Raw genomic sequence first — 7,932 nt, 5'->3', positions numbered from 1 at the left:
TAGCCATATACCATTTAAAAAGTTCCTAATGTGCTGCACAGATATGTATACATTTGATACCAGCATGTACCTTTGAGGTACTAAGAACTATTTAGGTTCAGACTGAACTCTGTATGGATCGTTGTGGGTACACAAGTGTGTTTAAATTGATCTTCTTTCTAACAAGTTTCCGTTCTCACAGTTGCATCTTATAGACAATTTAGTGTTGGTCAATCTGCTGTGTCAAAACCACATCCTGTTTTAATCCTAAAAACATACTTATTCACCCATCAAAAGCCGACAGCGATGCTTTAAAGTGGGAAAAGTGACACTAAGTACAAAATTGTAAACATCTATCTTTCTACTTGGACTGGTTCAGTCATCTCTCATTATTTATCTTTCTCGAGCTGCTGTTTCCTGGTACTGGGTCTCCTCTTACACTGTACAGTTTTTTGTGTCTCCCTTATCTAACAGACTCAGTTCAGTTCTTGGAGCGCTTTTCTAACAGGCTAATTTGAAACAGGTGTATGAAATAAAGAAAACATCCCAACTATGCAGGGCTGTCGGCCACAGTGTCTCGGATGTCTTATCTACCGACAGCCATATGCGGCCCAGACAACTGGCTCTCAACCTTTTTGACACTCTTAAAAATAAATGATGCCTTAGAAGAACCATTTTTGTTCCCCCGAATAACGTTTTAGTTCTTTTTATAGTCTATAAGGACCTTTTGTGCAGCAGAAAGGTTCTGTGGAAGCTAAAGATATTTATGGAACCATACAGCCAGATAAATAACCTTTTTTGGAACCTTTATTTTCTATTAACATTATCTACAACACTATTTTTGACACTATTCTGCCTCACAATTTCTACCCATTAAAGTATTCTAGAGCTTGGCATGACTAAGGTTATTGATTCTGAAAATAATCAGTAAGAAATATTTATTTCTTAGTGTTTTTTGTTGTTGTTTGCGTTGGTTTAATGCTTGTTTTGTTTTATAAATAATTTTGAGTCATGATGAGAAGTCTACTGATGGTCCCTAGTGGCGAAGGAACACTGGCCTGCATCCCATTTTAAAAGCAGACACCGCCATCTATTGGTAAAATGTTTAAATGTCAGTCTTTTTTATTTGTGTTCAAAATAATGTCAAGTATCAAATAAGGACAAATATTTGTTTGGTGGCGGGGGTGTATAAATTAATTGTGTTGATCAATTAGAAGAATTATACGACATCAAATAAGAAAAGGAATTAGAAACAGATACCGTTTTAAGGCTTTTTGTTTAAATTTTAAAAATTATAGTGTAGGAGTTTATGCGTAATATTTTTTCCGAAAATACATTGTATTAAACCTACATATCTGAAACTCTTCGTTTCCTGTAGATAAATAGGTCGAAATATTAGATGTTGCGCTGCGCAGACAGATCAGTGGATTACATTAAAGTACCGCGAGACTTGATCGAATGCTGTGCTTTTCGGTGCGATCTCGCAGTACTTTGACGTCATAACCCAGCGCCCCTTGATGTCGAACACCACTTTGCCTGTCACAGTCGTTAATACAACACGAAAAGCCATGTCGATGCCTAATTATTTGGCTGACATTAAAAAACACGTTCTTCATACCTTTCTGTTCATTAAACAGCGATGATTTGAAAGCCCCAACTCGTTCGCGCTGCACTGGACTCTCACGTGAGTAAGCTGCAGGTAATAGGCCTAATGGGTCAAACTTTACTCAATTAACAGCTACGTTTACCCACATTTATTACTACTGTGCCTACTGTGCAATGCTCAATTAAAGATTCTCGGTTGAAGATGTATTAACTAACAAATGAAAAAAATCTACTGGACTCTATATTTGTTTTTCATTTAAAATAGACCTTACTGTTTGTACACAATGATGACGTGGCAACGTATGCGCGCGCAGTTTGGCAACGGAAGTATGGCAAGAATCAGCAGCCAAGCAACACAGACAGAGAAAGTTATTTTAAAAAGTTGACTTAACCCTTGTCGTTGCCAGTCTACTAAGCTATGTTTTTATACCCGTATTGCAGTAATGACACATAGTGAAAAATTAATAAGTGCTATTTAAAAATAGCTTACAGCAGGTATACATTTGTAAAGTGTGCAGATTTTTATTTAAACACTGCAGGTGTGCAGAAAGAAAGTGAGATGCACAATATAGGTTCAATAAAAATGTATTATACATTTAATAATAGTTAATAAATGTAATATCATGTAATGGTAATGTAAAGAAACTTATGGGAAGGTGGCAAATGACAAATCAGACTTTGCAGCACTTCATAGAAATACAGTTTAATTCACTTATTATTGCAAATCAAATGATCAAAGACATAGAGGCATCACAAATGTTTGTTTATTTATTTGTAAAAAAGGCAGCGTTCAGATTTCTTGTGTGACGTCATAGACCACCCCAAGAACACTGATTTCAAATGGTGCTAGATGACATGGGATACTCTATGGCACCATATGAATTCAGCTTCCAGGGGCGGCACTGGAATGCAGATCATCCTGTATCATTTCGAAGCACTGAAAGAAAAAAATGTCAGATGTTAAAATGGTGACAATACTGAGGCTTTCAAACATTCGTCCTTGCCTCATTCTGTCAAGACTGTTTTGGTATAAAAATTCACACATTTGTAATGTAAATCGGTTATACTGAGTGTTATTCTGGAAAGCTGTGGAATAGAGAGCTAAGTCAATAGATTTTTTTTATAATAGAAAAGGATGATGGAAACAGGGGAGTGACCAAAAGGGAGGGAGGTCATTTGTTTACAAGTTTCTTTTTTGCTCAAGTAGATCAGTTTATTCTTGGTTTGCTGCCTCTGCGCACCTGACCCGCTTGTGTAATGCTGATACAGCTCTTAAAGGGCTAGACGTCTTTGTTGAGATTTTGCAATCTGCATGATATCTAAATGGAATAGAAAAGATCAATGATAGTAGTTTATTATGCAGTACACGAGTTTAAACAGAGACAGTTAAGATATCTTATGCTTTTTTGTTTAAATATATAATGTAAACTGTGTTGTTGTGATAATCACACAAAAACAAGTACACAGGTCCACAGGTGATAAAACTCTAATCCTTATCATTTTACAAGGGTCTAAAACCATAGGTCATCAAAAACAGTCAGTGTTAGAATTTAGGACTCAATATAAACAGAAATATTTATACAGTATTCCTTCAAACGTATATATATTTTTTAAATTCAATAAATCAAGTTTTTGGCACTCATTATTTTGGTTCAGCAAGCAGGACAAAATAAATATACCCAAATATTTATAATTACCTTTAATACTTTTTAGGCTATGAATAAAGTAAGTAATATGTTTATTAGATACAAAATATATACATTTATTATATAATCAAGTTATTTTTATTATATTGCATTGTTTTCTGTAATTGTATTGTTGTTTGTTTTTCTACAATTGCATTCTTTAACACAAAGTTTGCAAAAAAAACCCCAAATCGATTTGTCTTGGGCAAGAGTCAGACATGCCAGAATATGCTAAATATAACATTTTGCTTTTAAGTGCTCATTGAGTTATTAATAATATCACCAGTTCTTCTATCTTTCTCTCACTATATCCCGAATAAAATTTAAGTTGCCTACTAAACGATCCTATTGCGCACAAAGATATTGTTAATTGCATCAGTACGCTTAACAAAAACACATGCAATGCGGTCTGACTGCGCCCCCTAGAGACCAAAGTAAACACTGCGCTAATGGTTTGTTTACCTCGTTTGGTCAAGTGCGCACTAGAAAATCCCAAGTTATTTGAGACTTTAAGGAAAACGAGCATTGTTGTTGCGACTCGACGTCATAAACATACTTTTATTGTGATGATGTACTTATTCCTGAAATTGTGTAGGCTGCAAATGTATAGGCTGCACACAAATACTAATACATATTTTAAACCTTGATATAAACCACTTTAAAGTGTGATTCACTAGCAGTAACCAATAATGCAACTCGTTAACAAGATCATTTTGTATGATCGTTTCAGACGTAAAGGCTGGAAGCGTTACAGTAAGTGCGCATTTGAACTGCTGCGTTATTAGCGTACGCATCGCATCTCGCGCGCGCAGCATCCTTTTCCAGTCGTCGTCTTTAACGCGACTCAAGCGTTTAGTTGAGTAGTTTCCTCTCACTCATTATTAGATTATGTTAATGCAACGCGTTGATATGAGTAAAGGGAGCTGTCCACAAAAGCCTTTACGCAGTCGAAATTATGAATCTCCCTTTTGTCGCAATAGCTATGACGCAGTAATATTTCTTAACCTTAACAAATGATCAAAGTAACTATACTTGAATATCAGATTAAAATATGCAATACAAGGACATGATTTCATTATTTGTGATATACTGCTTATCAACTGTTAATATTTAGAAATATTTAGGGTAGCCTAATTAAACGGAATGAGACGCGTCCCCGTTGTGACGTCTTTTTATTTAGTTTTACAAACAAATTGATTATAGTCTACCTCTTGTAAGAGAGAACTATTGTACTTACATGTATAAATCAAAGCTGTTGACTTCGTCAGAACTCGTAGGTTAGCCACATGCCAAGAATGCCTGCACTTTCCTCGTTGCAATCCAAACACAACTCACTATTTCCATTCTTCCTCGCATCATTACAAGATCCCTATCGGTTTTAGTCAGGCACCGCCTCAGACACTCCCCCAGCAAATGATTGGCTGCGAGGCGCCACACGTACCCAAACACATCAGGATCACATGTGCTTGACGCGTGTTTACAAACATTGAATGAGGTCACGTGGTACAAGCGGACATTTAATGCGCATCACTGCATGCTCTCGCAACATTTCTATTATGACGTATAATAAAAAACAAAAGCCTTTCTATATACATTTATCTCTTGTTAGGTCATGCTTTCAACTATTTATTTGTCTAGAATAGATAATGCTCTTTGGGAGTGATTGTTGTTTTAATGTATTACTTTATTTATTTCAGACATTTGTACAGTAATCGTTTTCGTATTTCAAATCCAAGCATATATAAATCTGGCAGACTCCTCTAATATACAGTGATAGCTGTTTTTTTTATCTGACTAGTTGCTTTTTGGATACATTGTGAGGATATTTGGATTTTGTAGTTGGAACCATGGTGGCTTGTTATATTGTCAGTATTAAGTTATGGCATGAGGGTCTTCACCTTACTTTTCATTGTTCTCTGGATTATCAAAACACATCATTGCCAAAGCAACAGCTGTTTGTACCCACTAGATGGCACAGTTTATTAAAAATACTTGAGCTAAGCTGTTCTAGAACTTACCAAGCATCTTGAATTCTTGGTTTCACCATCCTGACATAAATAAAGCACACATTAAACTCATAATAACAACACAAAGAACATCGTCACAATTTAACACCTAAACCTTAACAGATGTTTACACTTTCTATAAGGTAAATAGGATCCATAGAAAAAAAAAAAACTTTTTGATTTTATAGTATACATTTAGTGCACGTAAATGAAGTATGTGCATCTGTTGGACATTTAAACAGAGCATTATTAAATACATAGTTGTCTATATTCTGTTTATCAAGAAAACATGCTGGAACGAGGTCAGTAAGCGTAAGTGCGCACTTAAACTGTTGCGTTATTAACGTACGCATTGCATCTCTCACGCGCAGCATCCTTTTCCAATCGTCGTCTTCAGCCCGACTCAAGCATTTATAGTTGAGCTAGTTTCCTCTGACTCATAATTAGATCGTGTTAATGCCACGTGTCGATACAGTGTGACTAAAAGTGAACGGTCCACAAAAGCTCTTACGCATGCGAAATTCCCTTTCTTTTGTCGCAACAGCTATGACGCAGTAATAAAATCCTTAACAAATTATTTCCAGAGTACCTCACTATCAGATTTAGACATGCCATACAAGGACGTGAACTCATTATTTGTGATATAATGCTTATCAACTTTTCTTTTAGAAATATTAAGGGTATTTAAAAGGAATGCGATGCTTTAACTCACCCTTGTGACGTCTTTTTAATTAGTTTTACAAACAAATTCATTATACATCTCGTAAGAAATAATTGTTGTACTTACATGCATAAATCAAAGCAGTTGATTTCATCTGAACTCTTAGGTTAGCCACCATTGCCAAATCAATAGCTCTTTGTACCCACTAGATGGCACAATTTATTTATCAATACTGTTCAAGAATTGACCAAGCATCTTGAATTCTTGGTTTCAGCATCCAAACATAAATAAGCAAATACTAAACCGTCAATAACAACACAAAGAACATGGTCACTTCATTTAACACATCAACCATAAGAGATTGCACGTTTCTATAATGTGAATATAGAGAAACAGAGATATTGATTTTATTTTATAGCTAAGCACTTTGATTCAATATATTCTAAATGATCAAGAAATAATTCCAGAGATTTAAAATTGAGCTTTATTATTTGGCTTATTATTTTATTCTTACCCATATAAGCAATATATGCTGCAAGTTCTTCTCTGTCTAAAAACATTTGTTTTTTGCCTAGAAATTAATTGCTCATAATTCAGCCCATATTTACGATCTTTTCCAAATTTCTGAAAGTAGATATCTTTGTCATGTAAAATTTATTTCGTTTTTTGGACCATGTGTTACATTTGTTGTAGGTGGAAGAAAAGTGGTCATGCCAAAATATCATTACAGCGTCTAACCGGAAATAGCATAGCTACTTTTAACTTAATATAGCCACATATCCAGTATGTTAAATGTATATTGTAAATGTTTGCAATAACATTTCCTAAGTGCACTAAACTGCAGTAAATGATATTTTGTGAATAGATGGTTCTGATAAACATTGTATTATCTTCCAGCTGTGGTTATTTTGCCTGGTTGCTTTAGTGGGTAAAGTTAATACAATATGAATAGAGTTCTGTCACTCATAGTAGTTTATAGTTGGAAGGATATTGTGGCTCCGCCTTCTTTTACCCCGTCTCTCTCTTTCTTTTCCGAAACCATGGCAACACTGGCCTTTTTCTTCTCTTGGTGGTGAAAGCAGGCCTGTATAATATATACAGTACCATAGTACAGAATGTTATACTCAGAGGCATAACATAGGGTTTAACACAGTTCACTTAATCCCACGCTCCTGCGGCATGCGGATCCACTGAAATCCCATGAAATACATGTTCACATTTGATGTGGCCCAGGGGCCTTTACTATGTTTTCTTTAAACCAGTCTGAGCTCATTTGTCTTTTGACTTAAACAACCATTTACAAAAGCTAAGATAAAAATGATTCATTCACAGTGCTAAGGAGTGATTTTCTCTTTTTAGGCAAGTTATACATTATATAAAGGTGATTTGTTTGGCTGTATGGTTCCATAAAGAACATCCAAAGAGCACCTCTCTGTTTCCCAAAAGGTTCTTTGTGGTGGAAAAAGATTATTCAAAGAAATGGAAAACGTCTTAAACGGTTCTTTTTGGGAAACCAAAAATTGTTCTTCTATGGCATTGCTGTGAAAGAACCTTTTGTAGCACCCGAATATTTAAGTGTGTGGCTTGATTCTTCACCGCTGTACATGTTTTTAGATTTGAAAGGGGACATTTCACAAGACTTTTTTTAAGACGTAAAATAAATCTTTGGTGTCTCCAGAGTACGAATTTGAAGTTTTAGCTAAAAATATCATATAGATTATTTATTATAACATGTTAAAATTGTGAGGAAAAATGTGCCGTTTTGGGTGTGTCCTTTAAAATGCAAATGAGCTGATCTCTACACTAAATGGCAGTGCCATGATTGGATAGTGCAGATTAAGGGGCGGTAACCCCATCTGATATCACAGGGGGAGCCAAATTTCAATGGGTTGATCTTTTTCACATTTTTTAGGTTGATAGAAGCATTGGGAACCCAATTATAGCACTTAAACATGGAAAAAGTCAGATTTTCATGATATGTCCCCTTTAACACATT

The 7,932-nt window shown here is 35.2% G+C and overlaps 1 long non-coding RNA gene across 1 annotated transcript; it reads right to left on the bottom strand.

Annotated features, from left to right (window-relative positions):
• Positions 1-2,153: 2,153 nt before the first annotated feature.
• Positions 2,154-4,707, bottom strand: LOC129450106 (uncharacterized). The gene is made up of 2 exons (XR_008646248.2): positions 4,507-4,707; positions 2,154-2,521 (listed from the first exon to the last, which is right to left on the bottom strand). It is a non-coding gene; the product is annotated as an uncharacterized lncRNA (long non-coding RNA).
• Between the last annotated feature and the right edge of the window lie 3,225 nt (positions 4,708-7,932).

The sequence above is a fragment of the Misgurnus anguillicaudatus genome, chromosome 8 (genome assembly GCF_027580225.2).
Source record: "Misgurnus anguillicaudatus chromosome 8, ASM2758022v2, whole genome shotgun sequence".
In the NCBI taxonomy this organism is placed as follows: domain Eukaryota; kingdom Metazoa; phylum Chordata; class Actinopteri; order Cypriniformes; family Cobitidae; genus Misgurnus; species Misgurnus anguillicaudatus.
This window is presented reverse-complemented; position numbering and strand designations above follow the sequence as displayed.